The sequence below is a fragment of the Panthera leo genome, chromosome C2, assembly GCF_018350215.1.
Source record: "Panthera leo isolate Ple1 chromosome C2, P.leo_Ple1_pat1.1, whole genome shotgun sequence".
Lineage (NCBI taxonomy): Eukaryota > Metazoa > Chordata > Mammalia > Carnivora > Felidae > Panthera > Panthera leo.
This window is the reverse complement of record NC_056687.1, coordinates 122,580,135-122,593,517: the sequence shown is the minus strand read 5'-3', so window position 1 is coordinate 122,593,517 and position 13,383 is coordinate 122,580,135. Positions and strand designations below refer to the sequence as shown.

Below are 13,383 nucleotides of genomic sequence, written 5' to 3'. Positions count from 1 at the left end.
GGTTGGGGGGAAGGCACGTGCGGAATTTTACAAATGGTTTTAGCAGCGTCTGGGTGGCTCAGTTGGTTAAGCATCCGACTTCGGCTCAGGTTGTGATCTCATGGTTTGTGGGTTCGAGCCCTGCATCAGGCTCTGTGCTGACACCTCAGAGCCGGGAGCCTGCTTTGGATTCTGTGTCCCCCTCTCTTTCTGCCCCTTCCCCACTCGTGCTCTGTCTCTCTCTCTCTCTCTCTCAAAAATAAACATAAAATAATTTTTTTTAATAATAATAAAAATGGTTTTAAACTATCAAGATGGAGAATGCCAGCAGAGCAGGAAGGGGATTGTAGAATGGGTCCTGCTAAAGGAAGCAGATGATATGATGCCCATTCCGCGGTCGTACTGTCTGGAACCCCACCCATATCCTGAGTGCTTCTGGGAACTTCATTCTTCTGCCTTCCCCTAAAACCCACGGTGTGTGCTACCTGCCTCACCTTGTCTAGGGATGAGTGTTCCAGAATCCTCTCCCTACTCACGGGCATCTACCAGACACTCTCCCTGTACTACGTAAGCCCCCAGGCCCAGGTAGGTAGGGCTGGTTTCAGAGAGTGTTACTGGGAAGCAGTCCAGAAGGAAGTCATTTATATTGAGAGGAGAATGGTGGCTGCCCCCTTTCATCCACACAGAAGCAGAGACATATGCTCTTTAAAAAGATAGATTCATTAACCTCAGGGAATCCTTCAATGCTGGAACTCCAGGCAACGGGACAAGGTCAAGGCCGCCAAGCTGATGGAAAGATGTTTTAGGAAGCCCAGTGGCAACTGCCTAATCTATTCCCAGTAAATCTCATCCTGCTGGATCCCAGGGTTTTGCAAATATGGCATCTGGATTCGTATATGTTCCTCTGAATTAGGAATTCTGGGTATTGCAGAAATTGTGAAATCCTGACGTTGCTTATTTGATTTCCCGGCAACCTCTCAGCTGCCTTCTAAAGTGCCATATGGCTTATATGGGATATATTTAAATACCTAATACAAATTGAGATGAATTAAAATAAATTCCGTATTGTTAGGGGTTTTAATAAGAACATTGCTATATTGGCCAGGATAATTACAGGTGCCCTGCAGCGTTTTCTCAGATGGGTTTGAGAAGTACTGATACAGGCAAACGAAGTCACAGGGTTTGGAATTAAAAATAGGTGAGGAAGGAATTCTGGTTCTACAGAATAATGACTCCAGGAATTCTGAAATCTGCTCCCAAAGGGGTGAATTTAAGGAGGGACTGAGGCTCATGGAAAACCTTCCAGATTACTATGATCCCGTTTACTACCATTCATTCGCCAGCATCGGCTCTGCACCAGGCATGCTGCCTCTGAGTTCACTCTCACCTGCCCGGTGGATGAGATGAGGCAGGGGACCACGGTCTCGTGACCTGCCCAGGGTCACACAGCAAACCACGGCCTGGACCTGCCCTTTGCATTACACTATGCTGTTTCCTTGATGAGCTTGCTAATTTTAAAATGTTCTCATTTTCAAATTTTAAATATTTTTGATTTAGAGATCAGAATTATCCCTGAGATGCAAAATATTTATAGTCTTGATGAAACTCTTGAAACCGTCAAACCTTCCCTTTGATTAAGCCTTGTCTTCTTCCTTAGTCAAGGCAGTCAAGGGGCTGCCATCGCAAAGTATCACAGACCAGGGCCTTGAACAACAGATAATTATTTCTCACAGTTCTGGAGACTGGGAAGTACAAGACCAAGGTGCCAGCTGATTCAGCTCCCTAGTGACGGCCCTCTTCCCGGCCTGTAGACAGCCACCTTCTCACTTTGTCCTCACATGGCAGACAGAGAGAGAGAATGCGAGAGAGCTCGCACACTGAGATACCTTTTCCTCTTCTTATGAGGCCCTGTGAGATTAAGGCCCCGCCCTTATGAACTCCTTTCACCTTGACCACCTGCTAAAGGCCCTGTCTCTAAATATAGTCACACTAGGGGGCAGTGCTTCAGTCTATGAATTTTGGGGGGACACAATTCAGTCCATAGCATTCTTATCTTTTATGGCATTCTTTACTAAAGAAATTACCATTGGGGCGCCTGGGTGGTTCAGTGGGTTAAGCGTCTGACTTCGGCTCGGGTCATGATCTTGCGGTCCGTGAGTTCAAGCCCCCCATCAGGCTCTGTGCTGACAGCTCAGAGCCTGGAGCCTGTTTCAGATTCTGTGTCTCCCTCTCTCTCTGCCCCTCCCCCACTCATGCTCTCTCTCCCTCAGTCTCAAAAATAAACATTAAAAAAAAAAGAAATTAACATTAAAAATATTTATCAGAAACCCCAGCTCATCTGAACTGTTGCCCTCCCTTTGAAGGGAGCCACAGTGGGTAGGATATAGGAAACCTCAACCATACTCATAGTAGCAATCCAGTGGTACACACAGACAAAGCCCCAGACCCCTCTCTCCCTTATTCAGCTCTCTGTGTAGACAGAACCTTACCAGAAGTTTTTTGGATGTAAATCACTTGGTGTTCAGAATGTACATAGTTGATTACATCTCCTGCCCCAGGAAGCCACTCTGGGTCCCCCTCCACCCCAAGGGGTTTCCCTCTCCCCAGTGCTTCCCAGATTCCATGCAGCATGCAATTGCAGTGCTTACTGTACCCTGGTAACCCATTTATCCTGCTTTTGCTCACTTTGCCCTGAGCTCCTAGTGGTACTCTCTCCAGCTCCTCAGTGCATACGATAGCCCTGAGCACACCATTGGTGCGCAGTAAATGTTTGCATAACAACGAAGGGATGTCAAGATCAAAAGAAGGGAGAGATGACATGAGGGAGGGAGAGAGGGAAAGAGAGAAGACAAATCCAGGGATTTTTTTTTAAATCTCCTGATGATTAACTGATCTTTTTCTTCACTTTATGGAGCATTTTAAATTCTAAAATTTTGCCATTTTTTACTCTGTGGATTTCAATATTGTTCCACTTTTATGTTGATATCTAATTTCAAAGGTTTAACTGGATTTGCCACCAATGGCTCTGTAATTATTGCAGAACTTTCTGGTTTGGGCCAGAAAGGGCTCAAGCCAGTCTACTGTATTATGTGTGTTCAGATTCCTGGCCCACCTTGGGGATCCCAGAAGCATAATATATGTTCTCATGGCTAATGGGGCTTCATTTCTTTCTTTATTCAACAGTTTATTCTGAACACAAACTATGTGCCAGGCTCTGTGCTGGGTACCAGGGATCAGCTGCTAGAACAGAAGACCCTGCTCTCTAGAAGGGTCCACAATCAGGAGCAAACTAGCACAGAAATGTTTTACAATCCTCTGCAATACATGCTGGGGCAGAGGGCAGGGGCCAGGTCGGGGGAGTCTGCGGGAACCCGTTCTGGAGACACCTGACGTAGACCTGGGAATAGGGGCCTGGAAGAGCCCCTGAGAGGGGATGTTATCTGAATGGAGTGCGGAGGGCTTGGTGGTGTAGAGCCAGGCAGCCAAGATGGCAGGGAGGTGAGCAGGACGTCCATCTTCAGGAGACTGTAGGCTTCCGGAGTGGCAGACCATAGGGATGGGGGGGAGGGGAATAGTTTGGCAGATATTAGGACCCATGTTTAGAGGAGCGGGTGTCAATCAAATCCCAAGAGGCTTTTTGTATCCTGTTGCTGAGTTGGTACTTTATTCCCCAAAGAATGGGCTACAAGAATTTTATTATTCAAGTAGAATTTAGGGATGGGCAAATGTGAATAATCCTAGTATGACATTCATAAAATGTATCAAATTTAAGTCGATATAGCTCAGGCCAGGTCGTTCAATAGGGCCAGCGACGGGGGCTGCATTAGAACCAGGGTCTCCCCCCTCCCGCCTCCATAACCAGGCCAGGAGATTAAGCACTTGACCGATGTTGCTCATGGGCATTGAAACCGGGGCCTGGTACGCACATAGCGTTTCAGGAGTGTGCCCAGGGAGGGAGGCAGTTACCACAGGGGAGCTGTGTGTTTCCAGAAGCCCAGCCCCTTTGCCCCACACCTCAGAAAGCCTTTGCCAGGGTGGACAGACTGCCAGGTAAGTCCATTATCAGGTAGCTCCAGGAAATGTCCCTGACAATCCAGTGTGCCTCACTAAAGGGATCCTAACGATGAGGAGAATGTCATTTTAATGGGATTTTTACTTACGATCTGCTAATGCAAATCCCTCAAGCCTGCAGCTAGTCATGTGCAAACCCAGACAAGAGCAGAGAACGCCCAGCTGCCAGCTCACACAGGAAAGGTTTATTCATTTGCAGCCCCTCCCGGCTCTAATATTATTTGGATGTGGTTGACTCATTGTCACAAATTCTAATGATCTTCCCCTCAGACTTCTTGGTGCTTGGAGGGAAACCTGCTGATGTTTTACAGCGTGTTCCATTTATTGGAAGACACAGCTTGAGTGACAGCCTCAATCGACCAGCAAGAGGCCAGGTGCCCCCAGCTCATACAAGGGAAAAAAAAAAAAAAATGCGTCTCTGAAAAATCACCATGAACACAAGATGCAGAAGTGAGATTCATCCCATTGGCCATTGCTGTCCCTGTGCCAGAACTTGTAACAGGCACCAGAGAGAGAGAGAGGAGGACACAGCCCTGACCTCAGGGAGCTCACGGCCCTGCCCAGTGTACAGGCCCTAGAGACCATTCTCCTGCAGAGGCCCTGAACTCTTGTAATTGGGGGTGAGGAGAATGACTGAAAATGCTTGGCTGGGTGGAGGTGGGGCCTCACTGAAGATTCAGCCATCACACACACAGCTCCCGGCCATGTAAGAATCTAGGCCTGGTGCTGCCTTTCCGACTGTTCAGAAGTTAGAATCCGATTTTTATGTAAAATCTCCCAATTTTTAGTATTTTCTCACTTAAAACCATTCATCATCAGACCCCACAAATGTTCTGCAGTGTACCTTTTATACCCCGGTCATGGGTTTGAGACCAACAAAAGAATATTCTCATGCAGGGAAACCACAGCATAGCACATCTATTTGAGACGTTTGGGTCTAAGTGAGGCCCACCTGTTCTTTATAAGCCCCTCCTGCTCTCCTAGCACAGGCCCCTCCCTCCAAGAAGAGCTCAGGGCTTCCAGTGGTGAGGGCGGGGAGCCTACACCTGGGGGAAAGGGCAGGGGTGAGTGGGGCAGGTGCCCTAGACCCAGGCCCCTGGTGGTGGTGGCGGTGGTGGTGGTCTCGCTTCCACCTACACAAAGGAGACAGTAAGGCACAGGCCCAGGTCTTTCCAGAAACAGATGCCAGGGCTAGGATTGGAGCCAAATGCTCTCAAATGTCTTGAGCTGAAGCTTCTGCTGGTCAGATCCTTTCTACTCGCATGGAATTCTGAAGCTCCAGCAGGAAGCTACAAGTGAATAAATCCTTCATTCCTACTGAGGATGAATGTCAGAACGAGGCAGTCAGGCTGCCCGCATCGGCTCTTCCAGCCACACCGGGAGTCAAATGGCTTAGTTCGATCATTATTACAGCCAAGTACCAAGGAGTTAATTGGAGAATGGTTCGTCCAGGCCAGACCAGTCCTCTTAAAGAGCAGAATAATGGGGCTTTGTCAGCACTCTGGTTCCTCCACCTAAGACAGATTCTCGGCTGCATCAGCCATGTTCTCTCTAATGCAGCGCCCACCCCCAAACTGGCCTCCAGTGATACCTACATTCCTTTAGGAACATGTGTCCTAAACAGAGTGGGAAGAATGTCCAGAACCTCTTTTTTTTCTCTCTTGTAGGCAGAATCCCAAATGACTTTTTCTAAGACGCCAACTTTGCAGGGTTGTTCTGAATGAAATATGGATGTGGGGAGGGTCACAACTACTCTCCTTCTCTTTCTCTCTCTAATACCTAAGGGCCCAGGCAAAGCCCTTCCCTCAGAGGCCCTCTGCCTGCCTCTTCCCATCTAACAGATCTCTGGGGAGAACTGACTTCCATGGCTTCGTGGTCATGGCAGAACAGGGTCCTCAGACCCACATCGGACACTCAGACCTCTTGGTTCAGGACTGTGCAGAGACTGGCTTGTCTGCTCTCTGGAAAGGTGACTTCTGACACAGTTAGTGCATGTGTTCGGTTTTCTTTACAGAGGGTGCGACATGCAGGCAGCCGCCATTCTAGCCCATCGCCTGAGCCTTGTTCCCTCCACCAGAATTCCCTTTCTTGGCAGCCCTTCAGGCTGACCCAGGTCCCTGTTGCACTGCTGGCCCTGACCAACCCGTGCCACTACACCTCAGCTGGGCTCCTCGGCTCCCCTGTTGACCACTTGTGATAGACAGAATAATGGCTTCCCAAGATATGCACCCCCTAATCCCTCAAACCTGTGAGTATGTTAACTCCCATGACAAGAGTCTCTACAAATGTGATTAAAGATCCTAAACTAGAAGGATTGTCCAGGTGCATCTAATGCAATCACACGGGGAGGCAGGAAGGTTAGAGTCAAAGAAGTGACAAAGGAAACACAGATCAGAGTGATGCCAGGCCTTGAGCCAAGGAATACGGCAGCCTCTCTGAGCTCAAAAAAAAAAAAAGAGAGGGAGAAAGAAACAGATTCGCACTAAGGCCTCCAGAAGAAATATATGCAGCCTGGCCAATGCCTTGATTTTAGCCCACTGAAACTCCTTTCGGACCTCTGACCTCCAAAACTGTAAGATAATAAGTTTATGTTGTTTTAAGTTACCAGGTTGGTGGTAATTTGTTCTAGCAGCAATGGGAAACTGATATATCTCTCGTGAGCCTTGGGGAGGCCCAGAGCTGCCCAGGCTCATAGGTGCAGCCCCCCCCCACCTCCGCACAGCTTATTGAGGTGACCCTGGGCCAAGCTCTCCAGGCAGACCCAGAGAGCACCCCCTGAGTGTGGCACCTCTATCCACTCGGAAAGTGTGGCGCTGAGAGGTAGCGAGGAAGAGGTCCTGTCCTGATGCCCCTCATTGACCACCTGCCCCTCACTCCCCACCAGCCCGCTTCCTGCCAGCCTCCTGTGAAGGATCCCCAGGGAACAGATTTAGCCTTTCCTCCTGCTCTAGACCATATTCTCCCTCTAGCTTAAGGTATCGGCGGCTGCCTCCCCAGCCATTATAAGTGGAAACTACCTTTCTCTGCCTTCAGGGAAGAAACACTGAGTTCTCCAAGCTTTGTTCTGGAAATGCTAAAGCAAACCTGGAAAATCCTCCGTCTCTTGACAGAGGCTCACCCGGAAGCTGAAAGTTGACAAAGCTGATACACAAATGAGATTCTCTAGAAAATACCTGTCCTGCCCCTGAGGCACAGTCACTTGCTTCACTGGAAGGTCCCCCTCAAGCTCACACTGCCCCCACCGTGCCTTTCAGTTTTCTGCCTGAGGGCTTGCTCCAAGGCAAGAGGAGCCTCTTGGCTCCCAGGAGCACAGTCCACAAGCAGCCCCGGGAGCACCCCTGGCCCCAGGGCACAGGCGCAGCCAGGCCTGAAGGTAGGGAGCGCCGGTGGGCAGCCACCTGCACTCTCATCAGAAGTCCCAGGGGAAGCAGGCCTCCCACAGCCACAGCACCCACCTTGACTTTGCCCCATTGTTCTGGCGTTCCCCGTTCCCTGACTCACTCTCCACGCGTCTTCTTTCTTCCTCCCTGGAGCCACCTCCTAAATGAACTCTCTGCTCTCCACACCCATGCAGCACAGGTAAAGTGTGTGATCTATAGAGGGAAGTGAGCAAACAGCGCCTGCTATTATCTCTGGGAAGAAAGGCCTGTCTGCAGAGTTTCGGAGGCAGAACTGGAACCAAACAGAGGAAGTTACCAAGAGACAACAATGAAGTGAACAAAAGGGAGGAAGAGAGGTTAGTGAAGTGCAGATTAGTGTTGTCAAATGTTAGTGAGTAGATTGTATCCATAACCAACAGTGAGATCTGATGACAAGCAGATCATTCCATTTGTGTCTTACTATAGACGTAGTGTCCACAAACTCACTGAGGGTTTTCAGAGGCTTATTGATCAATATGTTCTGAGCCATTTGCTGGAAGGGCTGACTTCTCAGGGCTCTCTTGGATTCCCATTATTACCCAGAGGGTTTTCTTTACTTTTCCTTCTGAACATCCTGTGCAAAGGGAGAACCCCAACTCTTGCTGAATCCAGAGCTGCAGGAACGTCATTCTCTCCTCTGCCACAATCTCACTGGCTTCCCCCACTTTCTCACCCGGGCTGGAGGCGGAAGGCTATACAACTGTTAAATTTAAACAAGTCAGAGATGCTAACTATTCTATACATTCCTCCCTTAGCTGCCAGACCTGGCTCCTCTCTGATCTCTGTTCCCCCATGAGCACCTGCTCATCAATTCCTTTCACTCCCATGCAATGATTATTTGTGTTCTAGCCTGTACATCTGCCCAGAGGCAATGGATGCATTTTTTTCAGTAGACATCCCATAATACATATTTAAAGTCAGTGTCTCTCATTTTGTTGTTAAAAAAGAAGGAAATTAATGTCAACACAATTGAAAATGCCTAGTAAATCAAATCACCTTTTCAATAATAAATTAAGATGCTTGAGCCTCGGGGTGGTCCCACTGGAAAGCAGCATGAACTCAGTCACTACCCTGGCTGTGCTTTGCTCCTGTCTTTCCAGGCTGCTTCAGGTATTGGTGTCAGTGGGAGGGGAGGGAGACTCCTCCTTGGCATCAAACCCAAATGTCTACATTCATTAGAGGAAAGATATTTTTCTCTGTCGCTCCCACACTATGGAAAGATAAGAAATTGACAAAGCTGAATGCTAATAGAAAATGGCAAATTCTAATGCTAACCCCTCCTTTAAGAGAAGTGAAGTCCCCGGGTAGTGAGAAGGAGAATCGGAACCAACAGTAATTCGGTTCTTACTTGTGCCAGGGGCTTTCTTTTAATTCTAACAAAAATCTTGCAGCTTAGGCATAACACCCAGGTTAAGGATGAAGAATGGGAGACATAGCATCTTATCTAATCTCTTAGATAATAAATCTCTTACCTAATAAATGGAAGAACCTTAAATATGACCTTAAAACACACATACTTCAAGAGGGCAAAAAGCACCATTGTTGACTTGGCAGGGTTTACAACTTTAGTGGCGACACAAGAAGACAAAAATGAACCGATATCCATGCTAAGACCGAAGTGTTCAGAACAGGGTGTGGGTGTCCATCTAGGAGCACATTCCAAGCTCGGCTTAGGAAGAATCATGATTTAGCATCTTTTAAAGTAAAATAAAGATCAGCTTGCTCCTGAGGCCCAGTGGTGAGTGCGGCTCATCCCATAAAGCAAGAGTAGCCAATGGAGCTGACTTCTCATGGGGAGCCCTCTTCCAAGGAAGTCTTGCACAGCAATAACCCTGGAGGCCCAGCAGTGAGATGAATCAGCTCTACCTTCCCTGCTTTCTCCCAATCCCGAGAGTCATCTGTTTCCATCTTTAATGTCTAAACATGCAAATATTGCTACACTTACTGCTCATTAGTTAGCTAAAGGAAGGGCCCTTTAATTATGCCTTTAAATAATGAACCTCCTCCATCACCTTGACAATCAGTGCCTATTTAGAAGGAAGCAAGGCCTCATTATGAAACAGCTACTGCATCCCTTGGTTACTCAGAAGATGGTAGCTTTCTTGAGGCAATAGAAATGGATGTCTAAAGACAAATAAGCCTTGCAATTGCATTAACTCATTCTGGCTTTAGGTTCAACTGTTAGCCAGTAACATATTACATGTGAGGGAAAGAGAGGAAACTAGCATTTTTTTAAGAGGCCAATATCTGAGCTCATTGATGTTCACACATGAAGTCTAAACTGCACAGTCACTTTTGAAGTGATTTCTTGTCTCAATTTTATAGATACTGAAATGAGGCTATGAAAGATGAAATAATTTGCTTAAGGTGTTGGACCAAGTCTACCATTCTCCAAAACTCCATGTTCTTTTCCATTATATGTTGATTTAGGTGAGAAGTATTTACATAGCTTGGCAGAACTGGGTTTCCTCTGAGTCTCCCCTGGATTTATCCATCTTTCTGCCTCAGCAGAAACTCACAGGAATAGTTTCCTTCATACAACCCCCAGGCACAGTCAGGCTGAACCACACTATGCATGCACCTGTCGGCATGGCTCTGAAAAATAAAACAGAGTATGTCATAGACAAGCAAGTCATTTCCACTATGGACGATTACCTATTTATCTCTCCATACTGAACTCAGGGCTCACATCTTTGATAAAGACTTTCCTGTAACTCCCTCCCCCATAGACAATTGACCTTACTTCCATGGGGGCCCCAGAATTTTGTCACTGCATTTTTCATACCGTATTACACTTATTTGTTTGTTAATTCATTTCCTCCACTACACTGGATACCATTCTTATTTACACCTTTAATCTTTAACACAGTGTCTCCTACAAATATGTGTTCAATACATGCTTATTAAATTTAAAAAAATGAGTCCTTATCTGTGGTTCCCAAACACTAGTCCATGGACCTATAAGCATCAGTTTGGCTATATATCACCTGAGTGACATTGAAAAAAGCTTCCAGAAAAAAAAAACCAGTATGTCCTTTAAAAGGTGAGTGAATAAATAACCTATTGTATATCTGTACATGGAATTGTATTCAACAATAAAAAGGGACAAACTATTGGTTCATACAATGTGGATGAATTTCAAAAATATTGTGCTATGTCAAAAACTAGACAACAAGGACTATATATTGCATGACCTCATTTACATAAAATATCAATAAAAGGCAATTTTGTAGATAGACTATCAGTGGTTTTCTAGGGCTTGGGTGAGAGCAGGAATCAACTGCAAATGGGCACAGAGATCTTTGAATTATGGAAATGTTCTAAAACCAGATTTTTATGATCATTGCCCAACTCGATAAATTAATTAAAATCATTGAATTATACACTTAAATGAATGAATTTTGTGATATGTAAATCATACCTCAATAAAAATATTAAAAATAGGAATTGAAAAATGGCCCATTCTGAGATAACAGGGTGATATTGACACTGTCTTGTCTCTAAAGAGTTCTAATACAGGCTTAATACCAGAAAGGAGGGACATGTGGGAAGAAATCCCAAAATCAGAATATAATCTTCCTCCAAATCCCTTAAATCTTTGGATGACCCCTGAACTGTGTACACACAGGGGAGCCTTCAAGAAACCAGTGAAAAGCAACAGCAAGAAAAACCAAAAAATTGAGTAGAGATTTTAGCTACTGCCTACTGCAAAGGAGACTTATTTTAAAATTCCTCCAAGCTTGAAGGGCCAGGAAAACACCTAGAAAACTCTGGGTGAAATACCAGAAGAGACATGAATAAAGATTATATGCCGGGATTAAGGGACTGGCTCAGAATGAAGGGTAAACCCAAACAAACATACTCATATATAGTATAAGACCAACTCTACAGGTACAAGGTGATGATTCAGTAATTTAACAAAAATCAATAACCTCAGAGAAATATAGCAGGATCCAGAGTTTCTGCAATGTATAATGCACAGTTCCCAGGATGAAATATAAATTATTAGACATGTGAGGAAACACAAAAATGTGACCAAAGGTCCAGAGTGAAATTGTTCAAGAGAAACAGACCCTGAAATGATGCAGATGTAGGAATTATCAGAAAATAACCTAAAAGCAACTATTTTCAATGTGTTTAAAAACTTTAAAGATTGTCATAATGAGTGAACAGAATCTCACCAAAGAAATGAAAACTACATAAATGTAAAATCTAGGGTGGAAAATACAAAATTTAAAGTGAAAGGGTGGGCTTTGCAGACTGGAGATAGAAGAAGAAAGAGTCAGTGAACTGGAAGGGATATCAAAAGAAATTGTCCAATATGAAGAAAAGTGAAGGGAGAAAGATTTCTTAAAATCTTGAGCCAAAGAGAGAGGGAAGAGAAGAGAGGAGAAGAGAGGAGAGGAAAGTTTAAAAAGAACTCAATAACAAGAGTGAATGAATGGGGCATAAAAGAATTAATTGAAAAGTGTTAATTTCTTCTGCCCATTTCTTCACTGGATTACTTGTTTTTTGGGGTGTTGAGTTTGGTAAATTCTTTATAGATTTTGGATACTAACCCTTTACCCTACATGTCATTTGCAAATATCTTTTCCCATTCTGTCGGTTGCCTTTTAGTTTTGTTGTTTCCTTTGCAGTGCAGAAGCTTTTTATCTTGATGAGGTCTCAGTAGTTCATTTTTGCTTTTAATTCCCTTGCCTTTCGAGATATGTCAAGTAAGAAATTGCTGCTGCTAAGGTCAAAGAAGTTGTTGCCTGCGTTCTCCTCTAGGGTTTCAATGATTTCCTGTTTCACATTTAGGTCTTTCATACATTTTGAGTTTATTTTTGTGAATTGTGTAAGAAAGTGGTCTCGTTTCATTCTTCTGAATGTTGCTGTCCAATTCTCCCAGCACCATTTGCTAAAGAGAGTGTCTTTTTTCCATTGGATATTCTTTCCTGCTTTGTCAAAGATTAGTTGGCCATACATTGGTGGGTCCAATTCTGGGTTCTCTATTCTAGTCCATTGGTCAATGTGTCTGTTTTTGTGCCAATACCATACTGTCTTGCTGATTACAGCTTTGTAGTAGAGGCTAAAGTCTGGGATTGTGATGCCTCCCACTCTGGTTTTCTTCTTCAATGTTATTTTGGCTTTTCAGGGTCTTTTGTGGTTCCATACAAATTATAGGGCTGTTTGTTCTAGCTTTGGGAAGAATGCTGGTGCAATTTTGATTGGGATTACTTTGAATGTGTAGATTGCTTTGGGTAGTATTGACATTTTAACAATATTTATTCTTCCAATCCATGAGCATGGAATGTTTTTCCATTTCTCTGTGTCTTATTCAATTTCCTTCATAAGTTTTCTATAGTTTTCAGCATAGAGATCTTTTACATCTTTGGTTAGGTTTATTCCTAGGTATTCTATGGTTCTTGGTGCAATTGTAAATGGGATCAGTTTCTTTATTTCTCTTTCTGTAGCTTCATTATTGTGTATAAAAATGCAACCGACTTCTGTACATTGATTTTGTACCCTACGACTTTGCTGAATTCATGTAACAGCTCTAGAAGTCTTTTGGTGGAGAAATGGGCAGAAGACATGAATACACCCTTTTCCAAAGAAGACATCCAGATAGCTAACACACACATGAAAAGATGCTCAGCATCATTCATCATCAGGGAAATACAAATCAAAACCACACTGAGATACCACCTCACACTGGTCAGAGTGGCTAAAATGAACAACTCAGTAAACTACAGATGCTGGCAAGGATGTGGAGAAGCAGGAACCCTCTTGCACTGTTGGTGGGAATGCTAACTGATGCAGCCACTCTGGAAAAGAGTGTGGAGGTTCCTCAAAAAATTAAAAATAGAACTATCCTATGACCCAGCAATAGCACTACTAGGGATTTATCCAAAGGATACAGGAGTGCTGATTC

General features: G+C 44.8%; 1 protein-coding gene across 2 annotated transcripts in view; it reads left to right on the top strand.

Moving 5' to 3' along the window:
• The window catches only part of CLSTN2 (calsyntenin 2), a 398,548-nt gene that overhangs the window by 308,370 nt on the left and 76,795 nt on the right, over positions 1–13,383 (top strand). The gene's annotated exons all lie outside the window — the stretch shown is intronic.